The sequence below is a fragment of the Mesocricetus auratus genome, unplaced genomic scaffold (genome assembly GCF_017639785.1).
Source record: "Mesocricetus auratus isolate SY011 unplaced genomic scaffold, BCM_Maur_2.0 Super-Scaffold_100707, whole genome shotgun sequence".
Taxonomy (NCBI): Eukaryota; Metazoa; Chordata; class Mammalia; order Rodentia; family Cricetidae; genus Mesocricetus; species Mesocricetus auratus.
In genome coordinates this window covers 3,772,113-3,797,287 of record NW_024429269.1, presented here as the reverse complement: position 1 = coordinate 3,797,287, position 25,175 = coordinate 3,772,113, and the positions used below count along the sequence as shown (strand labels likewise).

The window sequence follows — 25,175 nt, the reverse complement described above, 5'->3', positions numbered from 1 at the left end:
GGCACAGGGCCTCCCTGGGACAAGATCCCTGGTTAGACTAGCTGGAACTGGCATGCTCCGGCTTCAGGGAGAGATCCTGCCTCGATAGATAAAGTAGAGAGCAATCGAGGAAGACACCTGAGAACAATTTCAGGCCTACACACACACACACACACCACACACACACACACACCACACACAGACACACACAGACACAGACACACACACCACACACAGACACACACACACACACTCACACACACACACACACACACACACACACACACGTTGGAGGAAGACAAGCTATTGTCATAAACCCCATAAATGAACCTTCGTGATCACCCTGTGGTACTGTTTTTTAGGAAAGGAAATGGATACTCAGGAAGGCAAAGATGCCCAAAAGACCATAAGCTACAGGATAAAAAGAGCAATGAGGACCAGCCAGTTATAAAACTTGAGTGAGCAATTCAGGACACTATCTGGAAACTAAAAGGCAAATTCAAGACTGATGACCACTGAGTCAGGAGCTCTGCCTCCCTTCTATTCCCAGAAAGTTATGTCAGGAAAGCCCACCCCAAAGCAGCACTTACCCCATCAAGCTAAAAGATGTTGCCTGCATCCTAAGAGCAGAAACATCACCCCTGATTTAAAAAGCCAGGCATCAGCCATAGGACATTCTAAAGATGCTGTCACCATCTGCACCAACAAACACACATATCACCTTTGTGAGTAGGTCTGAAATGGGAAGCAAGCCTCCAATCCCAGCTTAATTATGACTACACAAAGGGGGTTTGATTCTGGCAAAAGCTAAGGGATTTCAAATCCATGGCTTTGTAGGTTGCAGTGTTTAAAAATAAATGTACCCCCACCGTGTGTGTGTGTGTGTGTGTGTGTGTGCGTGTGTCTCACACACACACTACTACTACTACTACTACATAATGGGGAGAACTAATCATTGGAAGAATGGAAACCTATTTCACTCCGCAGTGATCCAGCCTGCCTCCCCCAGCTCAGAAATGTGCTGTGCTCAGCGTTTCTGTGCGGATGCTGCATCCCTGGTTAGAAAAACGCAGGGGCGGCTGCAGCAGCAGCAGCAGTAGCAGTCACAGCACAGGCTCCAGGGGGTGAGAATCAGATTGCACCATTTCTACCTCTTTGGCGACAGAAGCACCAAGTTACAAGGAGGGTGAGAATGTAGTCCAGAAGCTGCTGGGCTATGTCACTCTGAAGGTGGTGAGTAATATGCTATTTTCTGGGGCATCAACCGAGTAAAATTCTGTGTGTGTGTGTGTGTGTGTGTGTGTGTGTGTGTGTGTGTGTGTGTGTGTGCGCGCGTGCGCGTGTGTGATGGGCACTTACATTTTCATGGCACAGAAATACATATGTATCTGTGAATGCAGAAAATAAATAGGACACAGTGTTTTTTTTGAGCAAGAGAGTCGGAGCAGTCGTGTTCTGAGGTTCAGAGAGACGAAACCCTAAGATTCCAGAGTTACTAAGGGACTGATCTAGAACCTAGCGTCCTGATCCCCAGCACAAGATTCTTATATTCTATATGGGGATATGAGAGCTGTCCTTGGGCCAAGTGACTCATCATCCTGGGCACGAAACTGAAGACTGAAGCCACAATGTGAATGTCACTGGGACACATCTCCCTGTTTGCAATGAATACAGAAACTATTTCAGACTAACTGCAACTTAGGGGGCAACAGCAAAACAACAGCCAGTGTTGGCCGTAAATTGCCCAGCCCTCACGGCCACCTCCTTCCTTGAGGTTATTCTGTGGGTCACAACACAAAATACTTCCAGTACCTGGGAATCTTCCCAGCAAGTGAACCATAGCTGGGGCTCAAGAGCTTGCCGTGTCCACAACTTCCCCTCACGCAGTCCACAGATTGCATGTTTGCCAAACACCAACCATATACCAGGCAGGATGCAAGTCACCCTCCGGTTTCCATTTTATTTATCTTATGGTTATGCCATGGATTTCTCACATGCTGACTGAGATACCCTCAACAACCCCAGTGCTCACATTCGCAACCTCAAGGCTCAGCACAGCATCCCGAGGCCTTAGTATCCTATTATCCAAACCTGACAAGTCAGGAAGACTGAGGCTGCCGAAGGTTAAATGTGTGATCTGTTTAAGCCTTTTCCAAATTCCTATCCTTAAGAATCATAGGGTTTTTTAAAGATATTTTCTATGATTCCCTCGATCAGTATGATGATCTTTGCCTCTAAAATGGAGGAAATTATTCTCTCCTTAATAAAAAGCTATTATCTCCTGCATTATGGCTCAAACGTGCAAACAGAAGAACACTCAAAACTTTGACTCTGAATTAGGCACCACAGATGCCATGAGGGGTGGGAGGAGAGGGTCCTCCAGTCTGTCTCATATTTTTCTGGGTTGTTTCAAGTTAACATGATGAAATATATTTCAGAAACTTAACTGCGTCTATCAACCAGTCAATAGTTGTGGGAGCTAGATAAGTTACTTTCCTTCCTGGTGTCTCCATCTTTTCTCATTGATAAACTGACTACTAAGATGAAGTGATTTTTCTCCTCCCTCTGAGCATTGAAATTGCATTCACTCCTTTCTCCTTAGTCAAGCATATCTCATGTTCCTGGGGCATGGCAGATGCACTGTTGATGCTGGAAGGGCGGATCTCCAAACCTGGAGGAGATGCTATTTGCCGACAAGCCCCCTCCATGCCCCCAAGCGTCTTCAGTCATTGCTTCCTAACACATAAGCTGTCCCCACATTAAGAGGTCTGCATTCTCTCTTGCTCTTTTCTACGGTAGCACTAAGTGTGTGTACTCAATAAGCCACAGTGCCAGGCACAGTGCTAAGCAGCTTTCATGCATGATGTCATTTAACCCCAACAACAATCCTATTCAGTAGATAATATGATTAGCCAGACTTACCGATGAAGAAACTGGCAACTTATCCAAAATGGCATGGCTGAAAAATAATGGGGACAGAGTTCCTGTTTAGGATGATGAAAACTTCTGGAAATGGATAGAGGTGGTAGTTGGATGACATTTGGGAACGTATTTAATGCTACAATTTTAAATGGTGCAGGGTATGGTGGCTCATGCAGGAGACTGTGATAAGAAGGCTGGCACAAGTTCAGTGCCAGCCTGGGCTAAACAGCGAGGTCCAGGCCAGCCTGGACTACAGAATGAGACCCTGTCTTACAATAAAACAAAATAAAATGTTAAATTCATGTTACACATATTTTTTACCACAATAAAAGGAAAAAAGTAGGATCAGCGATAGAATTCAGTTGGTAGAATATTTGTCTCATACTCAGGAAGCCCTGGGTTCAGTCCCCAGGACCATATAAAACTAGGCATGGAGGCACATGTCTAAAATCTCAGCACTCAAGAGGCAGAGGTGAGAAACTCAGAAGTCTAAGGTCACCCTTGGCTATATATTGAGGCCAGTCTGGGCTACATGAGATTTGTCACAAAGAAAGGAAAGAGGGAACAAGGGGAGGGGGAGGAGAAGAGATGAAAGGGAGGAAGAGAAAAAGAGAGAGAGCAAAAGCCACCTAGATAGACGGGAGGGAGGGAGGGAGGGAGGGAGAGAGGGAGGGAGGGAGGGAGGGAGGGAGGCCAAAAGTAAGCACCATGACTCATCTATAGCTACAAACAAATAGGACTCAGAAACAGAACTGCTAAGTCTGACTAAATCATCTGTTGTCAAATGACTAGATGTGTATAACATTGTATCTTGAGACTTTTTTTTTTTAGCTAGAACATGATCAAGGTTATTTTGATTTTATTTGGTTTGGTTTTGGTTTTTCGAGACAGGGTTTCTCTGTATTGTTTTGGAGACTGTCATGGAACTTGCTCTGTAGACCAGGCTGGCCTAGAACTCACAGAGATCCGCCTGCCTCTGCCTCCAGAGTGCTGGGATTAAAGGCATGTGCCACCAATGCCTGGCTCATGATCAAGGTTTTATAGGAAAGATCCCAGGTATGGAATTTTTCTAATAATAAATAAGAGGGTTTCTAAACCTGTGTGTTAAAGTAAGATGTGTGTGTGTGTGTGTGTGTGTGTGTGTGTGTGTGTGTTTGAGAGACAGGCAGGCAGGCAGACAGACAGACAGACAGACAGATACAGGGTCTCATGTAGTCCAGTCTGACTTCAAACTTGCATGTAGCCAAGGATGACATTAAATAGATCTTGCCTCTTACTTTCCCAGTGATGGAATTATAGATATGCACCACCACACCCAGCATATGGGGTGCTGGATATTGAATCAGGGATCTCATGCTTGTTAGACAAACACTATACAACTCAGCTACATCCCCAGCCCTTAAAATGAGGTTATCGCATTGTTACATTGTTCCAAGATTGCACAGCCTTTCTGAGTTATTGGTTTTTAAATCAATGACCAAGAAAAGGAAATTCAAAATCTCTGTATTGTATTACTGTTTTTTTGTTGTGCTTTCCCCCTATAGTACTTCTTTTTGTTGATGTTGTTTCTTTGGTGTTTGTGATGGGGGGTTTGTTCATCTGTTTTTTGTTTGTTTGGTTGGTTGGTTGGTTGTTTTTTTGGGTTTTTTGCTTGTTTGTTTGTTTGTTTTTTGCTTTTATTTTTTGGAGCTCAGTTTCTAGGAGCATACAAGTTTAGAATTATTGTCCCACTCAGTTGCTCTCCCTCTATTAGTCAGGATATGTAACCCATCTTCATCAATACTTTTAGTCTTCCAGGCTGCTTTATTCTGACATTAATAGTAATCACCAGTTTTTGTTTACTTAAAATTTAGCTCCTTGCATTTCTTAAATCCCAGCACTTGGGGTGGAGAGAGACAGAGGTAGGTGGATCTCTGTGAGTTAGAGGCCAGCTTCGTCTACAAATTGAGTTCGGTGACAGCCAGAACTGTACAGAAAACCCTGTCTCAAAAAAACAAACAATCGAGGTGGGCAGTGGTGGCGCATGCCTTTAATCCCAGCACTCGGGAGGCAGATCTCTGTGAGTTCGAGGCCGGGCTGGACAGACAGCCTCCAAAACAATACAGAGAAAACCTGTCTCAAAAAAACAAAAACAAAACAAACAAACAAGCAAGGAAATTTAGCTGCCATTGTTCTCTTACCCTTTGCATTTTATTTTTTTAAATAATTTATTTAACTTTATTTTGTGTGCTTGGGTAAGATGTCAGATCCCCTGGAGTCACAGACAGTTGTGAGCTGTCATGTGGGTGCTGAGAATTGAACCCAGGTCTTCTGGAAGAGATGGCAGTGCTCTTTACCACTGAGCCATCTCTCCAGCCCTATGTTTCTTAAAAAAATAACACATAGGTAGATTTTATTACAGCTCTAGCTAGATCCATCTCCTCTGAGCTCTGCAATATGATACAACAAAAAGAACACTGTTTGTTTGTTTGTTTTGTTTTGAGACAAAGTTTCTTTGTGCAACAGCCTGGCTGTCCTGGAACTTACTTTGTAGACCAGGCTGACCTCAAACTCACAGAGATCTGCCTGACTCTGCCTCCCAGAAAGAACACTCTTAAAGTTTGCCAAGCCTGCCGGTAGGCTTTAGGGATTCTTTTCCAGGCTACTTCCTGGCTTCCCCATTGAAGGACCTTCATGAGCATGCTCGTCGCACACCCCTTGCAGCCTGTTAAAAACAAGGCCTCTCCCTCTCTCTGTGTCACTCGATCACATTGGGTGAGCTCTGAATGACATCTTGTCTCTCACGGACATCCCCCCAAAATCCACAACCACAGCCAGCATCTTTAGTTTCTGCCCTTGTACTTGTCATACTAACCTATTGTGCTTGCAGTGAGTTATGCACAGTGGTATTTCCTTGAAAACAGACCTAGATTTGAAGCTTGAGTCCCCACAACAAAGAATGCCTTAGATCCCTGAAGATGTTGCTACAGTTATCCTCCTTTGCCCAAAATATTGGGAAACCACAAGACAAAGCCAACGATACCCTGGTGTTGTTTGCCAGCAGCTTCCTTCTCCAGTCTTCCTTTTTTCCTTCTGTGGCACCAAACCCGGGTCATCAGGCACGGTAGTCAGATGTTTTGCCACTGAACCATATTCCCCTTCTTTGGGTCCTTCCTTCTTTTTTTTTTTTTTCCTTCCTAGATATAAATGTTCTCCTTCAGCTAGCATTTATTGAGCATTGCTACAACATATTTTATATTTTGTCATTTTATATTGACAACTCTACCACAAAAGTGTAAGTATTATTCCCCCTAAAAGGGACCTCTAAAAGTTTGAGGTTCTGGGGGCTGGAGAGATAGCTCAGGGGTTAAGAGCACTGGTTGTGCTTCCAGACGTCCTGAGTTCAATTCCCAGTTCCCACATGGTGGCTCACAACCATCTACATGCCAGAACACTGCATACATAATAAATAAACTTAAAAAAAACTTTTAAAAATATTTTTTAAAAAGTTTGAGGTTCTAACAAAGCTAGACTGTGGATTAATAAAATAGAAAGTGAGCAAGAACTCCCAATATATAATGAAATAAATTTAAAAGGGGGTACTAGAGAGATGACTCAGTGGTTAAGAGAATTGGCTACTCTTGCAGAGAACCTAGCACCCACATAGTACCTCACCACCATCTGTAACTCCAGTTCCGGGGGATTCAGTGTTCTTTTCTGATCTGGAGGGCATTGCATGCACAAGGTACACTTACATACATGCAGGCAAAATATGCATACACACCAAATAATAAAATAAAAATTATGAAAAGAGCATCCAACACCTTCCCCCTGGCCCGCCACAGCAAACCTCTTCTCGGGCTTCCCACAGCCAGGCAGCACTCTCAAGTTTGGTTTCCAGTCATGTAACAAACAACTATATGGAAGAAGGTACTTAGGTCATCCGTGCCTGGATCTCATCACCTCACAGCGGCAAAGCTCTCGCTAGCCCCTGAACACCATGCGCATAACAGTTGGAGATCATGCACAACATGAGGAGGCACTCTCATCCTCTCCAAAGTCCAGATCTGCAAGGTTTCTGAAAGCCTCAAGAGCCGACTCTATCCACTGAGCCATCTATTCCATTTTCAGGAAACACAGGAAGGTGATGACGCACTGACTGGTCATTACTCAGTAAACTACGTGGTCCAGCCATCATCCCCAGCTTCACATAGGAAACCAGATGGAACTGCGCCTGTCCTATAGGGTCACCAGCCATGGGGGAAGAAGACAAGGGCCAGACCAAGACAGCACCTTTCCATCTCTGCATCCCCTCTCTCCTCCCAGCATCATCACTGTCGTGGAGTTCCCGCGTTGTTCACTGATACTGAGGCCTCTAACAGTTCCTTGAAGAGAACAGAAGGTTGCCAGTTCTGAGCTGAGACCTTGAAAGGCAAGCAGTTTTGCTGAGGAATCAGGAGTGGGCCTCGCAGAGGGGCAACAGAGGAGAAAACGAAAAGGTCAGAGTGCCAGGAGAATGGAAGGTGAAAGTTGGTGAACCGCTAGCCTCTATTTACCTGTGAGGGAGGGACTAGGCCTCTGAAAGGGAAAATGAGTGACCCAAGATCACAACCAAACCTAGAACTTGAACCCAGGCTCCCACCTCCCTGTACAGAAGTCTCACACCACCGGGCTGCATGAAAGTATGCAGGCTTCTTTATTAGACAGGGAAGGATCTTGGCAAGATTGTGACTGGACTGCTACTTTATTGTGGCAAAGAATTTAATTAACTGCCACAGCTCTCATCCGGGGCAGTGAATAATTTAAATCTTAATTCTGGGCTTGAGAGTGGAGCCCAGTGATAGTGTATGCTTAGCGTGGGGACCTAAGTTCAGTCTCCAGCACCAAACAACAGAGCACAAATCACATAAAAACAAAAATCCCTGTTTTTTTTATTAGTTGTGTGTGTGAGAGAGACGCGGGGTGAGGAGTGCCACAGTGCACACGTGAAGATCAGAGGACAACTCTCAGGAGTCGCTTCTCTCTTTCTACCATGGGTTCTGGGATCAAACTGTCAGACTTGTGCAGCCTCCCTCCACGCCCCCACACACCACCCCTGAGCATGCGGCGTGCGCGCATGCACACACACACACACACACACACACACACACCACTTTTTTATTTATTCCCCCACCCTTTTTTTAAAAAAGCAATCTGTCCTTTCATTTTGTATTGCTATTGTATGTATTGTAAGATATCGTGCGTAGTAAATGGCATCTTACTTGCTGTATGGTATCATAAGCTTGTGTATCTGACCAGGCACCAAAACACAAGGGATGTGTCTGCCAAACGGGAGATTTTGCTTTACCAGGCCTATTTTAGGGTAGCCTGCCACAAGAGTTCACCCAGAAGAAAGTATATACCTTGATTGACAGCCTGCCACCCCCAGAATTTCCCCCAGGGGAACTCTACCCTCCAAAGGATTGCTAAATTCTCTGAAACCCCTCCCCTTCCCCACCCCAGGTGGTGAAACACTGTCACTGCCCTTTAGACGCTGTTTAAATGCACAGCGTTATTGTCACTATAGATCATTGGGTTCTGCTTTCTGGGTCGTAGGGGAGATGACAGAATGATGCACACCAGTGTTTTTATTATTTAGGATACAATATATGTGGTTTATGTTGATTGCCCTGAGTATCGTCTCTGAAGCATAGCTAACATCAAAGGATTGGTAACAATCTACCTCTGCAATACTATTTGCATAGTGTACGACACAGTTTAACAGAGGAAAATGGTCTTAAGTAACATTTCTCATCTGCTGTGGCCTCACCGTGCTTGCATGCAGTAGGATAAATGTTTTGTTTTCGGTTTTGCTTTGTTTTGCTGTGTGTGTGTGTGTGTGTGTGTGTGTGTGTGTGTGTGTGTGTTTAATACCAGCTTTGAATTACATAATGGCATTCATGCTTGTTCTAGAAGGCTTGTACAATGATGTTACAATGGAAAAAGCAGAATCATTGGGGCTGGCAGACTTGTACCCCAAAGTCATTTAAAGCACTCCTTTATAAAATGGGGTTCTCATGGCTGTGAGGCTGTCAATCATGTGAGAAAAAGCCCCCAAATAGCACTGTGCCTGCCTGGGAGTTGCTATGCATGCCCCCCTTTGTTTTATGTAGTATTTGGAAATGCCCATTCACTGCGTTTTGCAATTCAAGATTGTGAGCAAGCCCACCACCTTCCCTACCCTGTACTTTTCTCAACAATCCTTTGGCCTCCCGGTAATGTTATATATGCAGATGATCTGTTTGAAGCTGCCAAACACAGAGGGGACACTGATTTTATTTTATGAACAATAGTTAAGTGTGTCCTGAGTGCTGGCTACTGGGAAATAAATATTCTAGATTTCATCTATTCATTCATTACAAACAACCTATCAACCTATCTTCCAAATGACCCCCTCCTCCTCCTCTGTTCCCTGTTCCTTGTTTAATCTCTCTCTCTCTCTCTCTCTCTCTCTCTCTCTCTCTCTCTCTCTCTCTCTCTCTCTCTCTCTCTCTCTCTCTCTCTCTCTCTCTCTCTCTCTGAGTCCCAGGGGCCTAGAAGTCCTTTTTGCCCAATTGAATGTTATTTTTCATTTTCTTCTTGTCACTACCTAATGTCCAAATTTATTTAAATCATCCTCAGACACAAACCTACAAGATATGAATCACATCTGAGGCAGACTTTTTTTCTTTCAAACTTGTCAGCCGTCTCGCTTATGATTGACAAGATTTCCATTCCCGTCATTTCTACTAATTCTGCTTCAAATCTGTATATTTAATGAACATACCAATTGGTCCCTCATTATCAGTCAGAGCCATTTTTTTTCATGGATAATGCACTGATTTTATAATTTATCGTGCATGGTGGCTGCCTCTAAATGAGATTCAGTGAAAGGCTTGTCCGGTTCCTATTAAAACAATATCTGGCACATGAATACGATCATGAGATTCCCTCCACCCTGTCTCCCCTTTTATGCATATGAACGATTTCATGTTCCTGTTAGGCTCCTAAACACAGCAAAAGTATGTTGAATTTTATAACTCTGCACAAAGACAAAAAGAAAAACATGAGATTGCTTACAAAAAAAATTTTCTCCAACGCAAACACAATCTGACACATGTTAAAAATTGCCAGAAGCACTGGTGAGTTATAGTCCCTCTCCTGAGGCAGATAATTCATTAGGAAATAGCCTCATGTCCTATGTAGCAATCGAACAAAAATATTTATTTGTGGTCCTATCAGATGATAAGGGGAACAGGGTTTCTTTGGGAGAGAGGGGAAGGGGAAGCCCGCAGTAGCTGCCCACCATAAGCATTGCAAATGAATCCTTAGCCTTCATCCTGCAATCTAGGTCAGTATGGAGCAGTGGGACGATGGGATGGCTTTTAAATCCGCTGTAGGCTCTCCTCAATCTGCTTAGAAGGCACAGAAGGCCCAGTGACACTGGACTGGAACATTCTAAGGGGAATAGAGAGATACTCTCACCTGCTGTAGGAACCATTACCTGACCCACAGAGTCATCAGAAACAAAGAGGGCTATACCATCAAGTGAATTACATTTAAACACACAAAGGCTTTAAGTTTTCCTTGTTCTGCTTTTTAAAACCTTAACAGGATTTGCCAGACAGATTTTTAAAAAAGAGATACTACCTTTCAGCCTCCAGAATCTATGGATTCCTCTTTTAAAATCCTACACTCTGGGTGTGGACAGGGACTTTGCAAATCACCTTCCCATGTTGCAGAAGAAGACAGGAGAACAAGTGTCCTCCAACAAACCGTGGTTTGTTTTTCTTGTGGCTTTCTTTAAAAATTAGGGGGTTTACACACTATGAATAATTCATCGAATAAAGCAGAAACAAAATTAATTGACTGGTAACTGCCACGCGATAAACTAAACTTGTACCAAAGACCATTGTCAAGGGCCTTACTCCTCCTTCTGAATGAGTGTGGAAGAACGCTTTTTCCAGGATCTCAGGCATATGAGTCCTTCCCCAAACTTCTTGTGCCAGCTTTAATATGATTACTTCCTGGACATGTTATAGACTTAGCTCACTAGGTCAAAGTCCCTGACACTTTCCCCAGGCTCTTGTCCCACAACACACAGAAGCTGGCTCTGTGTATTTTTCTAAACCTGTCCCAAAATACCACTAAAACTAGAGAAATGTAAGTAGAAACAGATGAATGTTGAAATTCAGTCTAAGTAAAACACTAAACAAACAGGCTATTTCTTTTAGTTTTTAGTAGAGGTTTTTATTTATTTATTTATTTTAATTGCCATATCATATCTGTGTCTATTTATGGGACAGCCTGTAGTACTTCAATATTATTCACAATGTGCAACTATCAATTCAGAATAATTAGTAATTCCAGGTCCTCAAAATTTTTATCATTTCTATACATTGGAAAGCCTTCAAAATCTTCATTTCCAGTTACTTTGAAAATAGCATACATTGCTTTAGACTATTGTTACCCTAAGCTTATTTGACAAAAAATCATAAGAAAAAATTTAAAGTACAACATGATATAGGAGAAAATATGTAACCAAAAAAAAATGAAGAGACGGGGTTTTGTTCTACTACAAATCCACCTCATGGGTTCAGAAGGAATTTTTCCATCTCTCTGGGCCTTGTTTCTTCTTTTATATTAATCAAAGAAGTCAACCAGCTCTTGGGTTCTATAGTTAGCTATTCTGTCCAAATACCCATCTAAATTCTGTCTAAATTTGTTTTTTCCTGTTTTGTTTTTGGAAAGAGAGGTAGCTGCAGAAGTATCTGCAGCTATTTTCAAAGATGTGAACTTGTACTTCCGAATCTGCTGAAACTGATATAAAGCTTGCAGACAAGGGAGTTTCACTGTAGAAATGATCTTCCAAAACAATGTTGAATGACTTTAGATGATGAGTTTATAACCCCCCCACCGCCCCCCAACATTATTGGAAAGGCCTCAAGAAAACAAGGGGTATCAGATAGATAAGTAAGAACAAACTTGGCTTCTTATTTGTCTGAATATTTCACTAGGGATGGAGTTTTGTATTCCAAAACTGGTAAGTGATAGAATATTCTATTTCAGGACATCTTTTTTTAAAAGCCATTTAAAAGTACTGCAGAATGTTATTTTGATTTCTGCCACAGGATAAAGGGCTCCTCCTGAATGCAAACAAGCAAAGAATGCGCTAGAGGCTCCGCCATCATATTAAAAATTAAACCCGGCTGCATTTCATAATTCCCTCTCTCTCCCTCTCTCTCCCTCTCTCTCTCTCTCTCTCTCTCTCTCCCTCTCTCTCCCTCTCTCTCCCTCTCTCTCCCTCTCCCTCCCTCCCTCTCTCTCTCTCTCTCTCTCTCTCTCTCTCTCTCTCTCTCTCTCTCTCTCTCTCTCTCTTCCCTCCCCCTCTCTCTCTGTCAGCACAGCTTCTCACCGTGGAAATCGCACTCGGATGGTTGTTCTTCATGGTTAACAGTGGGGCATCAGCTGAGGTCAGAACCCTGCTTCTCTGAATAGGGAACCACAAATGTCACTGACACATGCCACGGCTTGGCAAATCATATATTTCTTTCCAGTCTCCTGTCCCTTCCGTTTACCCATGCTCATGCATGTGCTAAGCTGAAGGGCACCTCTCTGTCTTCCTTCCTTCCTTCCTTTGGTGGGACCAGCAGGAGGCATGCCATTCACAATGAATTCAAAAGTGCTCCTCTTTTGATTTCTGTTGTCTTTATTTTAACCTCAAGAAGAGAGAAAGATTGAACTCAGTCTTCACCCCGGGCTACGCTAATACTTAGGTCATGTCTGAGCTCTCTGGGGAAGCCCTGCTTTATCCCATCCGAGGGGCAATGGTGTCTTTTCAGTGGAGCTGTACAGCTGTCCAGCCATATGGGCCCCAAACAGCCCAGTCAATCCGATTTGGGGGCGGGGGGGTTACAATGTAATTTCTTAACGTGTTAGTATTTGGGGTGAGTTTGATCAAGCACATAGACAGCCCTTAAGCCCAGGGGTTTAGGTTTTAAGAAGCCATTACAAATGGCCCAACATCCGTTCAGACTGGTTAAAAACAGATATGAAATCTGTGACTGGGGGAGGGGCAAGGACTCCTGACCCCCTGGTTGGAGAAAGTCCCAGGGGTATGCTCTAACTATTAATTCAGCATCAGCTGCCGTATCTCCCCCGTCCCCCCTCCTCCCTTTCTTTTTTAACCCTGGGCTCATCATTTAAGGCGTTCCCACTCGGGCCTGCAGAGCCTGTTACAAAACCACCTCTCGGCTCCCCCACCCCACTCTACCCCACCCCAGCCGCGCGCGCGTGCGCGCGCGCCCCACGCGGCAAGATGAGAGAACCAGCATCCCGCAATGCCGCAACGGCGCAGGAGAACTGCATTGAAACAGTCCTCAAGCTAGACAAAACCAGGCCTTTCTGACAATCTAGCAAAGGACAGCAGTCTCCATGTCCCGTTGGTCTTCATTCAAAACCGACTGGACCTCAAGTCACAACCCCATTCTTTCCTGGTGCAGGGGTTCGAAATTGTCCGCCAAAGATAGACAGAACATATAATAATCCTAAATCTAAAAACCTTTATCAAAAATGGTGGAAAGTATGGCCAAGTTACCAGTAATAGATCTTGTCCACCAGAGAATTGCAATTTGGTCGAGACTGTTATCAGTGTGGTAGGTGTTTCCAGAAAGATAGCCTAGTGGTGGCCTTTGCCAACCAGCTACATTTTTTTTTAATTTAAAATCTGTCACAAGGATGCTTTTTAATTCTCATAAACCCCTCCCAAGATTCTCAATTCTAGAAATTAAAAAAAAACTGCTTACTTCCTAAGCCTCTAGCGGCACATTGTTGAAGCAAAAGCAAGTAGGCGAGGTCTTATGGCAGCCATTCTTCTGTTGGGGCCAACACCTAACAATTGACAGAAGCAGAAATGGCCTTGAGTTGAAGGGGACAGCCCTGTAGATCCATCCTGGCTAGGGAGGTGCCTTGGCCACAACCCTTTGCACTGGCCATTGGCAGCTACCACATTTAGCTTGTCTTTAGCTGCCGGAGCTTCTTCTACCCATGTCTAGGTGTCCTGAATTCAACATAGCCCAAGAAACACTTCGTTCTTGTTTTTTTTATTTTCTTTTAAGGCATCAAAGAAAAGCAGTCGTAGGGAAAGCAGATGGACCAGCGTGTGCGGGTCCGGGCTGCCTCGCGGCTGCCGCAGAGGCCCTTTGGGAAGACAGATTTCTCATCGCAGGCGCGGGGGCTCGGGGTGGGGGAAGGTCTTTTTGGTTTGCTCTTATGGGGACAATTCATTCTGGGTCCTTCTTTAAGGCCACAGCTAACTCAGTGCTCTTGGAAAAACAGTAACACAGCCACACAACTACAACAAAAGGCGCCTCCCCGAAGTGGCTCTCCACGTCCTCAGGACGGGTGGCCGGACGTGTAGACGCACTTTGGTGCCTCTGTAATCTCGGCCGTCCATCTGGCCCGGGCGGGCGAGGGCGGGCGGGAGGGCGCGGGCAGGGGAGGGGCGCGCGCACGCAACTAGAGGCGCGAGCACGCGCGCCGCTCTCCTTCACTTTCACCTTGACTGCGGAGGTGGGGGAGCGGGGGGGGGGACGACAAGAGACTACGGTCCTCCATCCCCCCTCCGCCATTCGTCTTCCCACCCCCATCACCGTCCTGCCCAGACGCCAGCCTAGGGCGGGGTGAGGAGGAGGCTGCACTGGCGCTCGGGTCGCCGCACCGCCCCAAAGCCGCGCGCTCTCCGCAGTGACAGCAACCGCAACCGCAGCAGCACCCAGCTCCATCCTCACCCGCCTGGTCCGCGCCGCAGCTGGCGGGAACCGGGCAATTCGGGCTGACAAGCGGAAGGCGCGTAGGTGTCCCCGGCCGCCCCCCCCCCAAGCCTTTGGCCGAAGCGCAAGAAACAGCGAGTGGGCTAGACGCGGTGCAGCACCGAGGGGGCGAAGAAGGGAACAAGAGCACATGGAACGATGCAGGCAGGTGTAGGATTGAACCCCAGAGTCCGCCCAGAGGACTTTAGCAGGGCGTGGGGCAGCCAGGGCGGCTTCAGGGGATTGGAGGGCTCCGACCACTGCGGATAAGGCGAGTGTGGGCGCGGCGAACGCGCCCCCTTCTCCCGGGATCTAAACGGATAAACGGAAGCGCGTGTAAGTGTGGGGGTGCAATTTGCCACCTCCGGCCTTGGCTTTCCCGCTCTTGCAAGCACCCCCACTTCTCACTTTCCCCAAATCCGCATTTTCTTTGGCACAGCCCTCCGGAGCACCGAGGAGAGGGAGGTGCCCGGGGGCAGTGAGAGTGACGTGTGCTGGTGCAGAGGGGGTGGGGGGCTGCGGGCCGGGCTCTGTGGACTGACTCCTAATCCTCTTGTTTTCGGAACCGTCAGCAGATGTGGCTTCTCTTAGCTGAATAATCCGTTAAGGGAATAATAATTTTTAAAAGGACCACGGCCTCACCCAGCGAGAACAGTGAAGGAGATCAGAGCTTGGTGAGGCTAAAAGAAAAGGCTCTAAATTCTCTGCGTCCCTCTCTCTGCCTTCCTCTCTATCCCTTCACCCCCTCCCCCTCTCTCCTCCCCCTTCTCTCCCATCCCCTGCAATCCGCACTCGACGCGAGTTCACGCGCAGGGCTGGATTTCCAAGCTGCACTGCAACTTCTCAGCGCGTTATTATTATTCATCTGAGGGTGCAGCCTCTGCAACCTTCGCCTCCTGCGCTAGCATCCTTCCCCCTAGCCGCGGCCAACAACAGCAGTGCAGTCTCTTCTGCACGCAGGCTCTGGTTCACAACAGGAGGATTCTGGTTTGGGGGTTTTTGTTTGTTTGTTTGTTTGTTTTGTTTTTGCTTTTGCTTTTTAATTCTCTTCAGGATCATTTCCACGATGCCTGGTTTTATCATTAGCTTTTCCTCCGGCCAGGTGGCGCGACCACCAGCGCCTGCTCGAAGGTCTTCCTTTCCCCCAGACAAGGAAACGATTGGGACTTGGCCAGTGAGGCCGCTCCCTGCTGGTCGAGCAGTCTTTAGCCTCCGCAACTCTCCCGCATTCATCTGCATGTGTATATATTATCCCCATTCTTTTTTATTCCAGTAGATCTGCCTTTGGTTTGGACTGGCTGAAGCACTGCGGACTGCAACCAGTATCTTTTAAAGGAGAAAAGATGCGGATCTTGTGCGGACTCCGGGACAAAGCGTCTTGGGCTCGGTGACAAGGGACGCTCGGGACTCTGACTCCTCGATTGGAGAGACCAACGCAGCCCAAGGGCACCCCGCAGGGCCTGCGGACCTCTGAGGGTATTCGGACTCGATTTTATTGATCTTTGTAGCATGCTTTAAGAGGGTCACCGCTAGGTAAAGACTGTGGGTGGGAAGCTGAATGCAGATCCGATCCAGTTGGGTCCAACTTGTCCTACATGCCCCTCTATCTCGCTTTTTGTTTGTTTGTTTTTGAGATGTTAAAAGGGGGAATGGGGAAGAAGCAAGGAGTGGGAAACTGCCTGAAAGACTAAGTCAGTAGTAGGAGGTAGGGTTGGCCAGGTAAAGGAGGGCTGTGGGTTAAGGAGGCATCTTCCCCACTCTGGTGGCCTGGGTGAGTTGTGTAGTGCATGATAACGTGAATGTCTGTTGAAAACAGTCTTGAGAAATTGGCATGTACAAGCATAAGGTGACTGGACTTGCATGTAAACAGGGTGGTGGAGGGCAGAGAGGGTGGGGGCTTAAAATAATGTTTTATTGTCCCCATGGGTTTGGGGATCTCTCCCCCACCCCATCCAGCTACATTATATAGGAGTGACCTTTTAAATCAACGCCCACCCTTTACCCCTGAAAAGCCGGTTGACAGGGGTGGGGTGGGGTGGGGAGTGTGTAGGGGTGCTGTTTCTCTCTCTCTCTCCCCTCCCCCTTCCCAGTCTCCCTCCTCCCTCCGTCTCCCCCTCCCTCTCCCTTCACTCCTCCCTCCCTCGTTCTCCCTTCACTCCCCCCTCGCTCCCTCCCTGCTGCATTTTGCATGAACTATCTAGGTCATTAGCATTTTAGCGTATGCAAGACTTGACAAGGCTGATGAGGGGCCAGATGGGCCTCGCTCTTATTTATTTATTATTTTTTTTCTTTTTTCTTTTTCCTCTCCACCACTTGGGAACTAAGCGAGAGGACCGCAGCAGGAGAGTTCCGGAAGGCTGATTCCCACAGATCCTGGTGAGGGGCCGCCGCAGCTCAGCCCTACGGCACTCCCGGCCAGGCAGCAACCAGGACTCTACACGCGAGGTAAAGGCGGCGGCCGCACGCCCTGCTCAGGCAGCGGTTGTTGGGCCCCTGCTTCCCATCCCTTTCCTCGCCATCGTCTCCCTCCCCCTGGCCCCCCTCAGTTTCCTAGGCGAAGCTGAGAGCGAACTGGGTGGGAAGGACTCACTGCGGTGGGGCGAGGTGGGGTTGATGTTTTTTCATTGTCTGGAGCTGCAGGGGAGGCGAGGCGCGCTGAGAGGGGTGAGGGAGTCGGGGTAATTAACACGAGGGAGGCACCCCTCCGTCTCCCACTTACACCCACACCCCGAACCCTCCACCCCCTCCCCTTTGCAGGAAAAAGCTTGGAAACGAAAGGATGCGGGAGAACAAAGAGCCTTCGGAGGACGTGGCTGTTATCTCATTGTCTGACTGGGGGAGCTGCGGTAGGAAGGATGCGGTGGTCCTTAGCTCATCGCGTTCCCCCCCCACACACACCCTCCCCGCTGTCAGTGCGCACGCACACGCGCCGCCAGCTTTTTCTTTCTCATTCCTCGTTTTCTCATTCCATCTTCTCCCATCCCCTCCCTTTCTTTCACCTTTCCTCCCTCCCTCCCTCCCTTCCGTACCCCCTCCCTTCCTCCTATCTTTCGTTCCCCCTCCCTTCCTCTCTCCCGTCCTCCTTCCTTCCTCCCTCCCTCCCTCCCTCGCTCACTCCCTCCCTCCCTCCCTTCTTTCCTTCCTTCCTTCTTTCCTTCCTTCCTCAGGAGAAAGGCCTCTCTCTCCGTGTTCACAGCGGACCTTGATTTAAATGTCCATACAATTAAGGCACGCGGTGAATGCCAAGAATGGGGCTGTCTGAGCACCTTGGGTCCTCGAGGGCCCGCCACGGAAGGATCGACCCAGCCCAACGCCCTGGGCAGATCTCAGTGCTGCAGCTGCAGGCGCCACAGGAGGGGCAGCGGGCTGCTGAATGCCTTGCACCGCAGCTTTTAGGGTGGGGATGTGTGCGGCTACCGACAAAGAGGGGCTTGTGTAGATGCAAACAGAATCTAGGAAAGAAACAACCCATTCTGTGACAGAAACACGAATCTATGCACGCGGGTAGTGGTGGGAGTGGGCGATGGTCTGGGAGCTGTTGGAGAGTGAAGAGTGTGCGTTAGCATCTGGGACCGTGCCCATAGTACAAGGTCGACACCTTCCTTCCTATCTGTTTTTGTCCTGGGCTTTCAATTTGCCCTTAAACAAATACTAATAATCTGGTACCCATGGGACTGGCAGGCTGCCCCAGAGCCTGGACTGCAGCTACATTGTGTTCTGCTTGGGTTTGGTCGTCTAGTCTTTGGGGGACGCTGTTTGTCACACTTTGGTGGAGAGCTGTGGGCATTTGACAAGCTCAAGCAGATCTTGGGATGAAGGCGACCAGCAAATTTGCTCATGAACAACGCTCAGACTCCATCAAAGCTGACAGCTAGCTCTCGGCTCCAAGGACAGCCTCCAGCCTTCTCAGGGCTGTGACTGAAGTTTCAGGCAGAGATCCAGAGCTGCAGGAGAGGCACAGTATGCCCAAAGGGAGGGCTGTTCCGTTGCTCCTAAAACCGGGACAGAAGGAAAAACAGCATGCGTACAGGTGGGGGTCTGAGCAAAGTCTGTTTTGAAGCAGGCTGTCCAGGAGCAGAAAGGGTTAAGCCTCCCTCATCCTGAAGCACCTGCTTCCCAGATCAGCCCCCAAACAGCAGCTGGTCCTAGAGACCCCCGACCCAGTCCCATCTCCAGCTCAGTGTTCACCGCCAGCCTGCAGTAGATGGACGGTGGCCTGGTGACCGACCTAAACTCATTAATTTCCAGGTGGAGAAAATGGAGGAGGGGCAGGTCCCAGCAGCAGAGGGGAGGAAAGGGGGCCAAGAGCTGGCCTTCCCACCCAGGAAGCAGGCTGTAGCCCTTCCCCCTGCTGCCATGCCAGAGGCCTGCCTTTGCAAGGCCAAGCCCATAAAGGATGTTTAGGAGTTTAATCTGATTCCTGGCACTGTAATCAGGGTCTAAAGGAGCATCCATTGAAGTTAATGGAGGACTCTTTTCTCCAAAGCCTCTGCCTCCTCTAGTCTAGTAAGTTAGTATTCGAGGCCATCATGGATCAGTACCTCTCTGTCCTAGTTAACTCATGAGTATTTATTATTTCTTGAGTATCTACTATGTGTCCGTCTTTGTGATTATCTCATCTTAACTGCCAGATTTCGTCCCAGAAGGGAGCGTTAGAGCTAGCTGGACTGAGGTTATAGGCTTTCCCAGAACCTTCTCAGCTCTGCAGAAATGAGCCACAGCCTGCTCACTCTTGCAGGAGGAAAGCCGCAGGGGACTGCAGGGATTTTGCTGACTGAGTCCTGTAGAGCAAGTTGGGCTGCCAGGAAGAAAGGGAAAACCTTAGCCATGGCTGTCCTAAGAGGCATTGTAGTCATTGCCTTCAAAATCTACCTTCCTTGAAATGAGAACTGATTCTGTTCTGGGACACTCCCACCCTTTATGAATGTGTTAGAGGAGAGCATCCAGTGTACTGTACCATTCTGGGGTGTACCCATCGCCTCCACCCTCTATGCCCGATAAGATGTTATTTAGCCTTCAAGCAATTGCCTAAGCTGCTGATGGCCCAACCCCCTGTACCTCAAATGTCCCCATTAGCAATCCTCTGCCCAATAATTGCTTCCCCCGTGATTCCTTCAAATGTCCCCTCGTCCTTCACTTCATCTTATATAACCTCCAGATGCTTCCCCAAGTTAAGGTCCTTTTAGGTAGAAACTCAATACGCTTTTTCTCTGAGAGCTCCAACCGCAGACACCTTCCGTAAGGCCTGCCTGGGATCTGCTACATAGGATCTGTGCTGGGAAGGGTGCATTTTAATTTTATTGCTGGCAGAAACTCTTGTTCCAGAATGTATTCGTGTGTGGGAGTGTTCTGGGCTGGCCAGTCTGTGCAAATCAGTGTGAGTCTGTGTCCACCAGTTGCCCTTCACAGAAGGGGTTTGCACGTGGGATTCTAATGACCTTCCCAGCCCAGGTATAATTGCAAGCCCCCTTTTGTTTTCACCAAATGAAGAATCAGAGCCAAGGTCAGCCTGAGCTGCCGCCTTCCTCTGTTTCCTGTCCTTTTATGCCCATCAGTAATTATGCAGACAACTGGAAGCTCTCTGCTTTTCTCAAGGCATCTCTTGAATTCTCAAGCTCATCTCCCCGGTCTATTTGAGCCTTCTAATTGCATATTATGTACAACTAAAATGAAGGGAGAAATTCAGGATCTAACAGTAGGATAAGGCTGACATAGTTTGATGACTGAATACACTTTCCTAGTCCCTTGGGTTTGTTCATACTCACTATGGTCTTAGTCCCCGTGGTATACAAGTTTTTGTGTTTCTTAAGGGACCATGTACTCGGAATAGATTAGGAATATATCGAAAGACTAATGATTAATGTTTCTCTCCCCTGCCAGAGACAGCCCAGATCTGTCTCAATGGAAAAGAATTGATTCTTTAACAGATGTCGTGATAAATTCTATAAATTTCTTCCCTGTGGGGGGGGGGCGGTGGGTACACAAGAAACTTTCATCAGATAATTAATATGTAGGGAGGGACATGCCTGAAGCTAGTGTATCTCCATGCACACATATTAAGCCGTAGATTTCCTCACACAACCATATCTATAGCTAACTTGGAAGGCACTTGGCCACCAAAGAAAGTGCACCCATCCACACCACCTCTATAAGGAAATTTTCTCTCCCACTATTGAACTTACATAATACCCACCCCCATTCCAACCTTAGAGTGCTGCCTGGGGGCAGCTGCAGAAATCCTGCCTGGGACAGATGGAGCCTCCAATCCCTCAGCTACTTCGTGGGTGGTTTTTGAGCCTATGAGTCAACATGGGCAGACTGTAGTGTGTGCTGGTGCTGTGTGTGTATTTGAGGCTTGGCGGGCTGATTCACATCGATGAGGATATTAACAGCAATACTGAGAATTATGGTACCTAATAAAGTTTTTTTTCTTCCAAGACCCATCTATAATTCTTTCATCGGGTATTTTTGCCAAGTCCTAGCCAAATTGATTCAAGTTTTTAATATTTAATTGCATCGAACAAGCAAACATGGTACAAAAAAGAAGAGACTTGAAGATGAAATGTGTTGGAAGCAGTCTTTGTGCCTAGAGATTTTGAAATACCAAATTTACATGGAAACGGGGCAGCAGGAAGGTTCCAGATCAGAGAGAAAGCATCAGTAACTGTCTCCAGCTGGGTTCATCTTTCCACTGTCTCTTTTGTCTTAAAGAGGGCCTGCCTGCCATGGTCATAGCCCAAATAAATTCTAGGGTCACTAGGAGATTTCACTGAGCCTAGGGTCGTTTTAAGTTCAAATCAAAACTGTTTGCCGCTTAAACATACGGCAGAATTGCCAGACTGGGACGGGGAGGTGAGATGACTACATTTTGAGGCTCTGTGCCGAGTTTTCAAGGTGGCCTGCTTTGCAAGCCGACAATATGCTGTTCTGTGGTAGCCAAGTGCAGGCCGGTTGCTGCAGCCCAGGCCATCAGACTTTTCTCTAAGAGCACATTTGCTTCCTTCTCTTGTGCTCCGGGGACATGGACACATAGACTTGAACCAGCACTGGTTTCATCTTTTTTGAGCTCCCAGGTTTTCTGTGAGCCGCTTCCCAATCATGCAGATTTGGGATATGGGAGATTTGTTCCCGATGTGTTTGTTTTAAACACTGAATGGATCTGAGGTTCATGCAGAAGTGGGTTTATTTCATTCCAGCTCCAAGATGCACCTCAAGCCGAAATTCTAAATTCTACTCAGATCAACCAACTGCAGAGACAGTCCCTGAGCCCTCACATTTTTCCAGCTTCAACTCACCTCCATCCCACCCCCGAATTTCTCTCTGAGCCAGCCCACACTGAGGGTATACCCTAAGGGTGGTTACAGGGTCCAGCAGAGGAGTAGGGACCTGGTTGAGCTGTGCAGAGTGGGTTACACCTTCCAAGAATAGGCCATGGCAAGTCCAAGGCCTCAGCTCAGTGTATTGTCTCCTTTGCCACTCCCAGACCTCACAGCCTTGCCCAAGACCTGCCTGTCCTTTCCACTGGGCCCCTCTCAGAGACCTGTGGATAGTGCTGTCCTGCAACCCAGAAAAGGCTCTGAGAGTGCAAGACTGGCTAGCAGTTATTCCTGGGGGTGGGTGTAGCCAGGGTGAGGAAGGGGAGGACACTACCAGGCAAAGTCACATAGTGGTCAGTGGACCCTCCAGTGAAACTATATTATCCTGGAGGCTCTTCCCAGACTGTTCTTTTTGCAAGCCCATCCCCGATACTAGTCTAGCGTTGGTACACAAGATGATGGGACCAAGATTGAGGCATCTTTCCCCACATCTTCATACCCGTTTAAGCAATCCACCTAATGCTCTAAATGAGGTACAACAACAAAAATCCTATATCTGGAAGAACACACTCCCTAGGCAGTGCTGATCCCAGATACCAGATCAGCTGCCAGTGGTATGGAACCACTGAATTGAGTCAGCGGGAGAGAGAAGCCTGGCCTAGTCTTCCCAAACCTAGATGCCCTGTGTAGCCTTTGCAGGGACAGAACAAGGTCTCTGTTTATACAGAGAATGAAATTCCTAATGTTCCTCATTTGTTGGGCCTACCTGGATTCAGTTAATGAGGTAAGCAACTCTCCTGGGGCCAACAAGCCAAATAACTGAAATGACCTTAAGACCTTGGTTTCAAGGTCATACATGAGCTACTTGACCCGCCAAGGTTATATGCAAGGCCTAGAAGGCAACTGACTCAAGCTAGGCCTGCAAAAACTTTCCCATAGGCAGTCCCCTCCCACAAGTACATAGATTCATGTGGCAATATTTATTCCCATTTAATTGAGACACTATTTTAATTTCAGATTGCTTGGGTTTTAAGGCCCAGTGGGCTTTTCTGCAGCTCTTTTCCCTAGTGCTTCTATGGAAACTAATTGCTGTTAATATCCAATTTTGGCATTATTATTCGTTAACCAATTATAGATCCCATAGCCTAGGCTTTACCACTCCTGCCTTTGCAGAAGCCTGTGGCTCTGACCAGCTGTGTCTTCCACTGTAGCTTTCTCCTGCCCACATGAGGCAGAGAGAACAGACATTCTGTCTATCTGTCTGTCCCAACCTGGCTGTCAGAGTGGGGGTTGGGGGATGTGCTTCATGGTTTTTATCCCATTGAGGGAAATTTCTGCTCTTGAAGTACATGGTTTTCTTTTCTTTCCTTTTTTCTTTCTTTTTTTTTTTTTCTTGTTGTTGTTGTTTGTTTGAAACATGGTTTCTCTGTGTAGCCCTGGCTATCCTGGAACTTGCTCTGCAGACCATGCCGGCCTCAAATTCCAAGATCCATCTGCCTCTTCCTCTGCCGGGATTAAAGACGTGCACCAACACTGCCTAACTATGATTTTCATTTTTTAAGAAATAAGAAATTCTGACATGTAAAACAAGCTATTTAAAATAAAAAAATTGAAAAAAAAGAAATAAGAAATTTAAACTAAATGTGGGGGTACACACCTTAATCCCAGCACTCAGGAGGCAGAGGAAGGCAAATCTTTGAGTTCAGGATTATCTGATCTACACAGCAAGTTCCAGGTCAGCCAGGAATACAGGAATATACTGTGAGAAGATAGATATAGATATAGATATAGATTGAAAGAGAGAGAGAGTCTCTATTATGTAGCTCCTGCTGTCCTGTCCTAGGAACCTGATATGTAGACCAAGGGTGACCTTGAACTCCCAGAGATCCACCTGCCTCTGCCTCCTGAGTGCTGTGATTAAAGAAGTGTATCACCATGCCTGACTAAAACTTAAAAGGAAATTTAGAACTAGGTATACACCTATAATCCCAGAATTTAGAAGATGAGAGAGAAAGAGATCAGAGATCCAAGGCTAGCCTCAACTACATATCAAGTTCAAGACCAGCCTGAGCTACATGAGAGCCTATCTCAAAGGAAAAAATAGATGTTTAAGTTTTCTCCACTGTCTTTCACTATGTAGCTCCAAGATGGACTCAAACTCCAGATCCTCCTTCCTCAACCTCCCAAATGCTGGGGTTGTGGGCATGGGCTACCATCCTTGTCCCGGAAGTCATTTTTGAAGTAGTTTTTTTTTACACCAAATGAAGGGAAGGTATAGCCCAACATGGTAACACATACTTGCAGAGCCCACCCTCAAGAGGCTGAAGCAGGATTGTAAAATCAAGGCTAACCTCCTGAGCTACATAGTTAGACACTGTCTCAAAAAGTGTTGTGGGGGGAGGCTACCTCTAGGCTCAGGCTTCCTCCCTCCCAACTTCTCTTCTTACTTTGCCAGTGTCCCTAGCTACCTCTGACTGGTCCAAAGCCACTGCAGACATTACAATATCCCAGATTCAGAATGCTGCAAGAACATCATTGAGGCCGGGCGGTGGTGGAGCACGCCTTTAATCCCAGCACTCGGGAGGCAGAGGCAGGTGGATCTCTGTGAGTTCAAGGCCAGCCTGGTCTACAGATCGAGTTCCAGGACAGCCTCTAAAACAATACAGAGAAACCCTGTCTCAAAAAACAAAACAAACAACAAAAAAAAAAAGAACATCATTGAACATCCAGGGAGGGAAAAGGAGAAGGCAGTATGTTCAGACATGAGGAGGACAGCCTCCTTCCCTTCCTCATCAGAGTCCTTACTGATACCCTGGAAACCCTGTCTGACTTTCATCACAGTATCCTGCTCTGGGAAGCCAAAGTATGTGAGGGGCACCAACCTTAGAAAACCAAAAGTATGCTTCTGCTTTGTCATCTCTGAGAGAAGCAAGCTCATGGGCTCAAGGGAGGAAGCAGGCACTTCCCAGCATCCTCTGCAAACAGGAAAGAGAAAGTAGGATCCCTGAGGTCAGCAGATTTCTTCTTTGTCTGCCTCCCTCCATCCCCCATTTGGAAACAACACTCTCCTTGCCAGCATGTACCCTTCCACATCGCCCTTGGAGTTGACGCCTCCCTCCCAGGCCACCTGGAGGACACAGCTTTTTTGAGG

General features: G+C 47.0%; 1 long non-coding RNA gene across 7 annotated transcripts; it reads left to right on the top strand.

Moving 5' to 3' along the window:
• Positions 1-1,062: 1,062 nt before the first annotated feature.
• Positions 1,063-21,145, top strand: LOC106021558. Of its 7 annotated transcripts, none has more exons than XR_005875106.1 (4): positions 1,063-1,212; positions 15,985-16,184; positions 17,034-17,153; positions 17,466-17,713. It is a non-coding gene; the product is annotated as an uncharacterized LOC106021558 (long non-coding RNA). The 7 variants fall into 7 exon arrangements; XR_005875104.1 differs by having other exon boundaries at positions 1,064-1,212; positions 15,982-16,184; XR_005875105.1 differs by lacking the exon at positions 1,063-1,212 and adding an exon at positions 14,500-15,044.
• Positions 21,146-25,175: the final 4,030 nt, after the last annotated feature.